Source organism: Aotus nancymaae, unplaced genomic scaffold (genome assembly GCF_030222135.1).
Source record: "Aotus nancymaae isolate 86718 unplaced genomic scaffold, 86718_ANA_hifiasm-v0.15.2.pri h1tg000117l, whole genome shotgun sequence".
Taxonomy (NCBI): domain Eukaryota; kingdom Metazoa; phylum Chordata; class Mammalia; order Primates; family Aotidae; genus Aotus; species Aotus nancymaae.
Window position 1 is genome coordinate 7,318,694 of NW_026988532.1, and position 12,652 is coordinate 7,331,345.

The window sequence follows — 12,652 nt, forward strand, 5'->3', positions numbered from 1 at the left end:
AAAAGGTCACTGAGGGCAGCAGAGCAGGCAGGTCCTACACATTTTTTACAGCAGTCATTACTCGGCCTCCTCCTCCCCCACCGTTCTCTCATTCTCCCTGTTCCTTCCGGCACCCATCTCCCCTCCGAAATTCCCAGTGCCCTTGTACCTCATATTCTCTGATGTCCCAGAACTGCCTTCTCTGAAGTATCTCAAAAATCACAAATTAGGTCTTCATTTTCCCCATGATTACTCACATCCCCCAAACTCAGTCTCTCTCAGGGAAGCTAAACTACATATTAGGAAGAAAATATCTTACTGAATTAACACATACAAAGGTTCCCCTCTTTTTGTCCAAAACACAGCTGAGTAGAATTTCACCAGGTGAGTAAATGGGGGCAGGAGAGCCTTTGCTATAGCCTTTAAGACATAGTATTTGTTTCTCCCTTGAAATGGTAGGAAACAGGACCATCAGTGTGGTTTCCGGGTAACTTCTCTTCAAAAGAAGAAACAGAAGTTCCCTAGGTCCACCTTAGTCTTTATCTTTTAACTCTCATTGTACTGCCCTAAACTAACCATGGCCATAGAACCCCCCAAGCCTGGCCTCCTCATGTGTCCCAACCTGAGGGCAAGGACATCCGTCACACTGGAACACCTGGGCAGGGTGGAATCCCACCTGAGAAGAGGGACTCCAGACAGCTACAGGGCACCTCCTTGTTCTACTCAGTTTATTTTTTCTCCCTCCTCTGATTGACCCAGCAATTGGATCAGATGAGTTCCGTGAATCCACTCTGATGCCTTCTTAGCCCAGGACCCACCCTCTACCTCCATTCTCCTGAGATTGAACAATGACCTATGGGGCATACCTGGCCAAGGACCCCAGTCAAGCTGGTGTCAGACATAGCCAGGAAAAACCACCCTTAGCCCCAGCCTGGTCCTCTATGGACCACACATATCAAGGGAGTTGGAAAAGTGGCTGATTTTTTTTAATGAGTTTTTATACAATGGCATAGTAGAAAGGGTGCGAAATTTGAAAGTCTGCAAAATCTGGGCTTGAATAGTTGCTCAGTCACTTGTTAGCAGTCGGTTTTTAAAGTCTATAATGATTTAAAGCCTCTGGTTTTTGACATTAAAATAGAGTAGTGTACACCTCTCAGAACTTCTAGGATTAAAAATGAAAATATGTGAAGTGACCTAGAACAGAGCAGGAGTTTAAGAAATCTTAACTCATTACAGTACTGAATGTCCAGGTGTCATATCACAGGAGCCTTGCCACGGTGCCATAAGAATAAGCACCAGCACATGTGTCCCACATCCATACTTTAGGCTATGGATGCAATCTCCTCTGGCTGTAATTCCTAGGACCGATGCAGCAAGCTGCAGTCCCACAGGGAACCAGCCTGGGGCCGAAGCTGATACTGAGGATGACGGAACAGAAGATGTAAAGGATCTGTCTCTTGATGGTATCATCGAGTTGAGGATAGCCACGTACCTGGGACCTGCCTTTTTCTTCCTGTGAATTTCTTGTTATGGGATACAGTAATTCCTTATTGATTAAGCTGCTTAGCAGGACCAGGATTGGCGTGAGATAAGTGAGACAGGGCTGAGCCAGTGTAAGATTGAATTCTGTCTGCATTTAAAATTTTAATCTTTTGTTCATAATGGGTTTTTTGCAATGATTTTTATTTTAAAAAATACTGTATCAGAATAATGTTCATCTTTCTTGTTAAGTTTGTTTGTGTCCCTCCTAAATTTTTCATCCACTGCCGGTCCCTCATTCACCTCATTTCAATTTTCTTTTTCTTTCTTTTATTTTTTTTCACTTGCAGGCAAATCATCCCCAGGGTGAACAAAACATGGTCAGTTCAATAAAAAATTGGGGAAAACTAGTTACCCACGTGGGATAAATGTTAAAGTAAGAGAGTCTGACTTTAGAACAGGCCCGAGGAAGAGCCTATGGGCTCACAACACTTCCTTGTGGCAAGGGGGAAGAGCAAATTACTGAGCTGGCCACAGCTTTGCCACCAACACAGCTCATGGCCTGCTCTTACAGCACGTCTTAGGGAAGGCCATTGGAAACCTCTGCATCTTGGAACACCATGGGGAAAGGAAGCAATCTAAATGCTGGCTTTTCCCTTCCCCTCCTCAGTGTCATTAGCAGAAGCCCACCTGCTTGCACTTCCTGGTTGTGTTCCCTGGCCCCTTGGGGAGCCACTGGGGAAGTTAGAGCCTTCCAAGGTCCCATGTGGCCTGCTTGGAAAACTCTGCTTGTCAGTCAATGCTGCACAGGGGGCTCTTTGGTCTATGGCATTGGGGGCCATAACTTTACGACCATGAGTGAACAATTGCCAGGGTCACTCTGTCCAGAAAGCAAGGCAGGTGGCTAGGATCAGGGCAGTTGGCAGACCCAGGCAGATCTGGGGTGGTGCATAAACGGGGTCTGCTACAGATCCCCACCTCCTACTTTACGCAAAAATAAATTCTGGAGCATTAAAGACCTATTTTTTTTTAAGAAAAGTAAACAATTAAAACATTAGAAAAAATAAAAGAAGATACCTTATTTGCAGGTAGGAACGCTTTCCTAAACAAGACACAAAAAGCAAAATCATAAACACCTTGTCAATTTGATTCCACTAAGAATTACACTTTGTATAAATCAGTGGTTCTCAGCTGGGGCAATTTTGCTCCCCAGAGGATATTGGACAATACCTGGAGACATTCGGGTCGCCACACTCAGGAGGGGAGGCAGGGTCCTACTGGCATCTAACGGATAGTGGCCAAGGATGCTTCTAAAAATCCTACACTGCACAGGACAGCACCCCCACCCCCCATTAAATAATTATTTGGCTCCAAAGTCAGTAGTGCCAAGGTTGAGAAACCCAATCACAGCAGTTAATAGACAAGTTAAAGACAGACAGAATTTGTTTGGCATATATATCCCAGATAAAAGAGCAGACTCCAACAGAAAGAGGAAATTAGGAATCAATAAGAAAAAACCTTAACAGAAAAATGAGATGTCATTTTTCCTCTTTTCAACCAGCAGAAAAAAATTAAAACCATTACTATCAAGTGATAAGGAGAACATAGGCAAGGAGATTCTCTTATTCTGCTGGCAACAGTGTAAACAGGTACAGTTGCCCACTATGGAAAGCTATTTGACAGCATCTATTAAGATATGAAATGCCCATGTCCCCACAATGGCACATCAGGAAAAGTGCTGTGTGCCTCTTTGAGGTCTGCTTCTTAGAACACCAATGTGAGCTCTATGCATTTTTCTTTTCTTAGGACGGAATCTGGAACTGCCTTCCACCCAGCTTTAACCCTGCAGGCATGGCTAAAGCATGGTCTATGGCCATGTGAATGGAGCCAACTCTCTACTTCAGCTGCTCACATTGGAACTATTCCGTGAGAGAACATAAACTTCTACTTTGTTTAATCAACTCTATTTGGGGGCCTCTTTGCTGAAATAGCTTTCTCTTACCCTGTTAGTATTAGTACACAATTGTATTAGCACACAGTTTGGTGACAGGTATACCTTGTGATTAGAGGATTAGAACATTCCCCCATGTGGAGGGGAGAGGAGTTGAAAGTTGAGTTCATCATCAATGGCCAGTGATTTAATCAATCGAGCCTATGTAACAAAACTTCACAAAAAGCCATGAGGGCATGGTTTGGGGATCTTCCAGGTTGCTGACCTCATGGAGGTGACCAGAAGGTGGCACTCCCTAAGAGGGCATGGAAGCACCACACCCTTCCCACATACCATACCCCACGCTTCTCCTCCACCTAGCTGCTCATCTGTACGCTTTATTATGTCCTATATTAATATAACATCTGGTAAACACAAGTAAAGTGTTTTCCTGAGTTCCATGAGCCACACTAGCAAGTGATCAAACCTGGAGAGGGGGTTGCGGAAATCCCCAATTTATAGCCAGTCAGGCAGATGTTCTAGAGGCTAAGAATTGCAATTGGCATTTTCAAGTAGCAGGTAGTCTCACAGGCTGAGCCCTTCACCTGTGGGATCTGACGCTAACTACAGGTAGACTGTGTCAGAATTAAATTGAATGACAGAACACCCAGTTGGTGTCCAGTGGAGAACTGCTTGGTGTGTGGGGAAAACTATATGCACATCTGGAGTGAGGAATGAAGCAGGATGCACTGTGTTGAGTAGGACATGTCGTAAGAGTAGGAAAAACACTTTTTTTCCTATCCCTTACGGTAGTCAAAGAACTCTTCCTGTGATGTTTTCTTTTAAATAAGAGAAAGTATTCACACAGTGTGCAATTTTTAAAATTTTAATTCAAGTTCTGGGGTATATGTGCAGAACATGCAGGTTTGTTACATAGGTATACACGTGCCATGGTGGTTTGCTACACCTATCAACCTGTCATCTAGGTTTTAAGGCCCACATGCATTAGGTATTTGTCCTAAGGCTCTCCCTTCTCTTACTCGCCCCCACCCTCCCGACAGGCCCCAGTATGTGATGTTCTTCTCCCTGTGTTCATGTGTTCTCATTGCTCAACTCCCACTTACGAGTGAGAACAAGCAATGTTTGATTTTCTGTTCCTGTGTCAGTTTGCTGAGAATGATGGCTTCCAGCTTCATCCATGACCCTGCAAAGGGACACGAACTCATTCTTTTTTATGGCTGCATAGTATCCCATGGTATATATGTGCCACATTTTTTTTAATCTAGCCTATCTTTGATGGGCATTTGGATTGGTTCCAAGTCTTTGCTATTGTAAATAGTGCCGCAATAAACATATGTGTGCATGTGTCTTTATAATCCTTTGGGTATATAACCAGTAATGGGATTGCTGGGTCAAATGGTACTTCTAGTTCTAGATCCTTGAGGAATCGCCACACTGTCTTCCACAATGGTAGAACTAATTTACACTCCCACCAACAGTGTAAAAGCATTCCCGTTTCTCCACAGCCTTGCCCGCATCTGTTGTTTCCTGACTTTTTAATAATCACTATTCTGACTGGTGTGAGATGGTATCTCATTGTGGTTTCGTGCAATTTTTAAACTTTTTTTAAACAATTGATGGAGGTTTTGTTGCTAAAGTACATTCAATAAAGTACAATTAGTAAGAGTACAATTAGTGAGAGTCCCATGCAAGACAACTAAGGGTGTGTGCTCTTGGCGCGCCCAGGTCGGCAGGCCTGTTTCGATGTTTGTTTGCTGTGAGACCTTAGTCCAGTCACATCATCTCTGAGATTAAGTTTCTCCAGGTAGATAAGATAAGGGCAATCATGCCCCACTCACCTGGCTGTTGTGAGGAATAAAAGAAATAACGTATGTAAAATTCTTGGAATGGTGCTTGGCATTTTGGAAGCACATAATATATAAAAGTAATCATTAGTAGTAGTAATATTAGTATTAGTATTATTAGGATATGTGTAAAAAGCTCTCTGTTCTAAGAAATGCATGTGTGAAAATAAAAATGACAAAGCTAGTTAATGAAGGAAAAAATAAAACAAAATTCAGCACCATTTAATATGCATGTATTGAGTGCCTATTACATACTAGACATTAAGATACAAAGACGAGTAGGACCTAGTCCCCCGCTTTTAAAAAGCTCAGAGTCTAATTGTGATGATAGATAAAACTAAACCTCTAAATATGATGTAGAACCTCTAATATATGCAACAAGCGGAGTAGAACAAAGAAACTATCAATTCCTTCTTCAGTGGGTTGGAGAAACTGGACTAGGAAGGCTTCAAAGGGAAGCTGACATTAACCATGAACAGAAGTTCCAGGGTCAGGAAAAGCCACGTACAAGGGCAGTTTAGGCAAAAACAGAGCCACCACGGTTTGTGGGGCTCTATTAATAGATGTGAAAGCAGAAGGGATGACCAGACTCCAGAAGCCTCTGAGGCCAAAACAGGAGGAACACCAGGTTCCAGAACTTCATGCTGGCAACAGTGTGTGGATATGAAGGAAGTAGGCTTAGAAACAGAAATCGGAGAGGGCGGCTCATGAACACAGCAAGAGCAAGGGGACACAGAAGAAAGGCTATGTAGGAGGCAAAATCCAAAGTAACAGATGATGCATGGGACATGGGGGAAGAAAGAAGAGCAGGAGCTGAGGATGGCCATCAGGCTTACAGCTGGTGCAGCTGGTTGTGCCTCTAAAACAGAGAGTTCAGGAGAGAGCTGTGCAGTGGGTGGGTTCATAAGACCGATGTAATAACAAGCCAGACAGTTCCTGTGCTGCCAGGCCTGAGGGTGTGGACGGTTGGTGTTACTGCCAGATCCTGCAGGGTAATCTGATGGGCAGGATTAGGAAGAAGCTAGTGGTGGGGAAAGGCAACTGCTATCTCTCCACGAAACCCTGGAAAATTGCATCCACTGGCCAGTGATCACGTGCTTTAAATATGCCCAAGAATGGCCCAGCCCTACATCTGACTCATCATCTTTCACAAGCATTTCTATTTAAACCTTACAGGCCACAAGTGCTGCAGACACAAAGGATGGAAATATGTAATCCTGTATTAGGGTCCCTGGTATCTGTGTGCTTAATCTTTAATATTTTCAATTAAATCATGAAGAAATAATTATGCAAACCATAACTTCACCATCCACAAGGAAGTGATTAGTTTATTATCCATGAGAGGTTTGTATTGGGGCATTTAAAAACTTTAGATGAGGAGCTAATTTAATTTTGGTTCTCCTTTTGCTAAGATTTTTTACTCATGGGTAATATATACAAAATAGGAAAAACATGTAAGGTCTCTAGGTCAAGAATATTAGCGTGATTATTAATAACCAGAAATGTGACTTTCGTACTGGTTTACTTCTTCAGTCTCCAAAGTTCTTTCTCATGTACTATCTCATTTCTTCTTAAAGATAATATAAATAGAGCAAAAATTCCAAAACACAAAGTAGCTAAGTTATGATGGAAGCAAACTGTACTTTGGAAAGAGTCTTATCTTCAAATGTAGATATTGCTAAACTTACAATACTTTGAATCATGTAATTCTATTGCTGAAGGAAATCATTCCAGAGAACTTGGCTTGTTTGAGAAGTGAAACAATGAAATCACAGAGCAGATTGACAGCTTGGTGACACTCCCAGTTGGTCAGGAAAAGTGCAGGGACCAGAACCCAGGTTTCCTACCCTCAATCCAGCATTCTCCCCTCCATCCCTTACTGCTTTCTTAGCTGTCACTTACTCATTCTTTGAAAAATCAGATTTCTTTTTTTTTTTTTTTTTTTTTTTAGAGAGAGAGAGAATAGGAAGGAGGAAAAAGGAAGAGAAAGAGAGAGAATGGGGAGGAGGGAGAAGGAAAAGAAAGAGGGAGAGAGAATGGGAGTATTGCTTTCTTGCCCAGGCTAGAATGCAATTTAGTAATGGGTATTGAAAAGCTCTTTTATACTGATAATTATACTTAATGATGTAGTCAGGAAGGAATAAGGGAAGAAGATAACAAACAAACAGCCAACCAATATTTAATTTAAACCTATGAAATGCTATGCGATTACTGAGGAGTGATTTACTTCCAATTATATAGTCACCTTTGGAATAGGTGTGAGGTGGTAATGTATGTTTTGTGTATTTGAAGTGGAGAGTTCTATAAATGTTTATTAAGTTTACTTGTTCCGGGTCTGAGTTCAAGTTCTGAATATCCTTGTTAATTTTCTATCTCGTTGATCTATAGAATCGTTAGCTCTTCTTGTTGCATTGATCCTTTTGCCATTATGTCATGTCATTCCTCGCCTCTTTTGATCTTTGTTGCTTTAAAGTCTACTTTATCAGAGGCGAGAATTGCATTGCCTGCTTTTTGTTTATTAGTTTATTTTTACTCTCTGTTTGATTGGTAAATCTTCCTCCTTCTCTCTGAGTCTTTGTGTATTGTTGCATGTAAGATGGGCCCGGATGCAGCATACCGATGGGTTTTGGCTTTTTATCCAATTAAAATATATATAGGTTTAATACCGGCGTTTGATGCTAGCTGGCTGTTTTGCCCATTAGTTGATGTAAATTTTTTATTGTGTTAAAGTTCTTTGCTTTTTGATATATTTTTGGAAAGGCTGATATTGGTTGTTCCTTTATATGTATAGTGCTTCTTTCAGAAGCTCTTGTAAAGCAGGCCTGGTGGTGGTGAACTCTCTAAGTACTTGTTTGTTCGCAAAGGATTTAATTTTTCCTTCGATTATAAAGCTTAGTTTGGCTGGATAGGAAATTCTGGGTTGAAAGTTCTTTTCTTTAAGGATGTTAAATATTGGTCCCCACTCTTTTCTGGCTTGTAGGGTTTCTGCTGAGAGATCTGCTGTAAGTCTGATAGTTTTCCCTTTATGGGTAACCTGACCTTTCTCTCTGGCTGCCCTTAGTATTTTCTCCTTCATTTCAACCCTAATAAATCTGGCAATTATGTGCCTTGGGGTTGGTCTTCTTGAAGAATATCTTTGTGGTGTTCTCTGTATTACCTGGAGTTGAATATTACCCTGCCTTGCCAGGTTGGGAAAATTTTCCTGAATGATATCCTGAAGAGTATTTTCCAACTTGGATTCATTCTCTTCATCACATTCAGGTACACCTATCAAACGTAAATTAGGTCTTTTCACATAGTCCCATATTTCCTGGAGACTTTGCTCATTCCTTTTCATCCTTTTTTCTGCATTTTTGTCTTCTCGTTTCATTTCACTGAGCTGGTCCTCGACTTCTGATATCCTTCCTTCCGCTTGATCAATTCGACTGTTTAAACTTGTGCATGCTTCGCGAAGTTCTCGTGTTGTGTTTTTCAGCTCCATCAATTCACTTATATTCTTCTCTAAATTGTCCATTCTCGTTAACAGTTCGTCAAACCTTTTTTCAAGGTTCTTAGTTTCTTTGCATTGGGTTAGAACAAGTTCTTTTAATTCACAGAAGTTTCTTATCACCCACATTTTGAAACCTGCTTCTGTTATTGGAACACACGTGTAATCTATTAAGCCTTGTTCCGTTACTGATGAGGAATTGCAATCCCCTGTAGAGGGAGAGGCATTCTGATTTTGAGTATTCTCTACCTTTTTACGCTGGTTTCTTCCCTTCATTATATATTTGTCCGTCTGTCGTCTTTATAATTACCGGCTTTCTAACTGGGTCTCTGACGTCCAACTTGTTGATTCCCTGCGCCGAGATCTGAGCAATCCACTGAGCCGGCCAAAACAGCGGTGTTAAGATTGATGGTGCTTTTCTGCCCGGGAATCTCCGGACTCTGCACCAAGAACTGGCGTGCTAAGGCACCAGCAAAACCACCACGCCGGCCACAAGAGTCGCCCTGGCGACCCGTGGGGCTCCTCCACTGGGAATCTCCTGGTCAGTGAGCAACAAATATTCGTCTGAAAGTGTGGCGTCCTCTCGTTCTTTGAGCTTTCACTGGGAGGTACGTGCCCGAGCTGCTAATCATCAGCCATCTTGGATCTCTCTCGAAAAATCAGATTTCAAACTTCAGACTAAAAACTATATCTGAATTGTCATCCATATTTGAGCTCATCTGTCTTATTCCATCTCTCCCTGGTGAATTTAACCTCTTCACTCTACTGTTTTTTCTCAAATTCATAAGGCTACCACCCTTAAAAAGGAAAAAAAAGCATCCCTTTGATCATGCCTCCCTCTCAAGCTGCCTCCACCCCCTCTTCCCTTCAAGCTGAGCTTTTGCAAAAAATGTCTACCCTCCCAAACCCCTCTTCCTTCCCTCCCATTCCTTCCTCAGCTTACTGCCATCTGCAGTCTGCAGTCTGTAGCTGCCACTCAACCAAACTGTTCTCACTGAAGCCTCAGACCTGGCACAACTCAAGGACTTTGTTCTTTTTGAACATCTGTCCTGCTTGGGACAGTGTTGACCACTCCTTCCTTTTTGAAACACTCATCCCCTAACTACTGTGATATCAGTTCCTTGGTGTTTCCTTCCTTCCTAGTCTCCCCAATTGACACTTACTTTTATGAGCTGGTGGGGCCATGAGGCATGGGTTGACAAATCTGGCAGGAGCAGAAGAGAGGCACGACTCTCCCAGATGTAGCTCCTCCCAAAACCTTGCATCCACCACCCCAAATCAGAAATCTCGTTTTCCTTCATTAAGTTATTCATCCAACAAATATTTGTCAAGAACCAACCATATGCCATATAATGTACACAACACATGGGGCTACAGACATGAGAGATAAGGACTTAGCCTCTGCCTTCCATCCGCACCTGCCTTCCATCCACTCCTCTCTAACCCATCAACCTTTTGGAAAGATGCTGCTGAGCCTGCATGCCCCTTTGATTAAATCCTCCAGTGGTTCTCTTATCAAACCCAGTGCCTCAGAATGGCATATAACTGGTACTAACCTATCTTTCCAACCAAAGCTCTCACCACTCTCCCCAGGGAGCACTCCAGCCTCACGGAACACCTTTGCAATTTCCCCAGATGTATCTATCCTGCCCACCTCTATGCCTTTACATACGCCGTCTCCTTCCTCCAGAACATGCTTCATTTATCTTCTTTGTGTGGAAAAATTCTCCTCATCCTCCATACACAGCAAGAATTTCATCTCGCCTCTCACACTTTGTGGATCACCCTGCCCATTGTTCTCCCAGCTCATTGAACAAACTTTTGCTACAGCACTTAGCGCTTTGTATTGAATTGTTTTCTCATGTGAGCCTTCCCAGCAGACTGTGAACTCTGAGAACAAAACAGCATATTATTTACCTTTGTACAAGCCTCCCGCCTAGCAGAGGCTCTGCTAGACGGTTAGCAGGCATCCACAAGAACTTTGTGAATTAATTACTCTATTCTCAGTGGTACCAGGAATGCTTGGTGCGTGTGTATCCCCATCAACATTTCATATTTTCTGGGTTGATTTCATGTTCTTTACAATTGGCTACATGTCATTACTTCTTTCTATTCTATTTATGTACTTCAAGTGGAAAAGACAAAACCTGACCTCTTTTCTTATCCCTGAGGCTCCTCTTTATTAAGTCGAAACTGAAAATATTAAACCACAAAAAGACTTGGTTCAAGGCCTTCCTCCTGTAGACAGCAAAGAGGTCGGATTTCCTTTCACTGGATTTGATTTATTCCTTCATAATGGAATAAAAATTAACTTCAGGGAAACAGTACATGCAGCCAGAGGTAATTCAATGACTAATGAATGAGATATTATATAACGCAACGGGCTAATTGCCTACTCTTGATTCAAAAGGCACAGCCTCTATATTTTACAATGTTTAGTTTCCTCTTTTTATTTCCAATCTTGTCACTGTTGAGGTAATTACCACAGAGCCCTCTTGGGAAACCCTGCCTTCCGCTCATCCTATTCCTGCCCTTTTGGGTGCACCACGCCTGCCCACCCCGGGCTTCACTGGGACCGAATTGAAAAAAATCACCGCACAAAAAAACGCAGGCCGATGCCCCCGCTCCAGGATGCTCCCAGTCCCGCGCAGGCGGCCCTTCCAGCTTCCTCTCCCACTCGGCTTTCCAGCGTCTCCTCGCTCCCGCTTGGGGCTTGTACCGCAGGCCCCACACTTTCTTAGAAACACGGGTGATGACTCCGTTGGGACTCAGTGACCAGCGCCCTTGGCGTCCCGACGGCATGGGGCCTGCAGATCTGCCCTGCGCTCGCCCAGTGCAGCCGGAGGCCGGGCCTGCCCCTCGGAGAACAGCCAGGAACAGGAGCCTCAGGAAGGGGAGCGGACTGGTGGGGCACCCGCACCAGCTCACACATGGCTTTTCTTGGGTTTTAGAGATGGGGTCTCATTAGGTTACCCAGGCTGGATTCTAACTCCTGGGCTCAAGAGGCTCGCCCACCTCAGCCTCCCGAGAGCAGCTGGGGCTACCGGAGTGGCACCTGTCTTCACCGGGCCCTCCTTCCTCAGCGTCCCTCTAATCTCTGCATCAGAAAGCTCTGCCCACCCCTCGCCCAGGTGTCTCCTCTCCGCCTCCCTTCCTACTGAACCTGGGCCTCCGAGGAGGACACCCTGGCCCTCCACAGAGCAGCAGGCAGGCTATGGCGCCCCTCACTGTCCCCTCCTCTCCCTCACCATTCTGCCCCACCCACCACCACAGACAGGCCTGTGTGAAACCCCTGCCCGCCGGGTCCTGTGCTTGACCGTTACCCACCCCTTGTCACTTTCCCCCTGCTGCTCACCCTCATCCCTTAAAGACTTAAAGGTAGCTGGGTCACTAGAAATTGTCCTCACCCCAAACTGTTTCCTGTCAGCTTTATGACTCAAAATCTGTCTGGCCCAAAACTCCCCTTCCAGTGTATTTGCCAGTCATTCCCCGCCCTTTGTTCAAATTCCTTGAGACCCCCTGTCCATCGACCTCCACGCTTCTTTTGCCTCCACCGCCTCCTTTCCCCTAACTCGGAGTCAACGGCCCTAACCAGAGTGCCCCCCCCGGCCCCCGCCCCCTAGTGCCCTCAGTCTCGCTCCCCTCTGCTCTCAGCACTTACCCAGCTCCGCTCTGGCTCAATCAGGTGCTTGGGTTTGAGCTCACACCTCGGATAATATCAGTGCTGCTGGAGTGGAGCCACCCGCTTCTTTTCCTCCTCTCCTTCCCCTGGTGAGCTCTGAGGAGTGCGAGACAGGCTGGGTTCTTACTTGATGTGACCCCAGCCCATCCCATTCCCCATGTTTTCCTCCCAGCTTGCTGGCTGCTGCTTCTCAGCACCTTCACAGCTCCCTCCTCGTCTCTCTGGCCGTT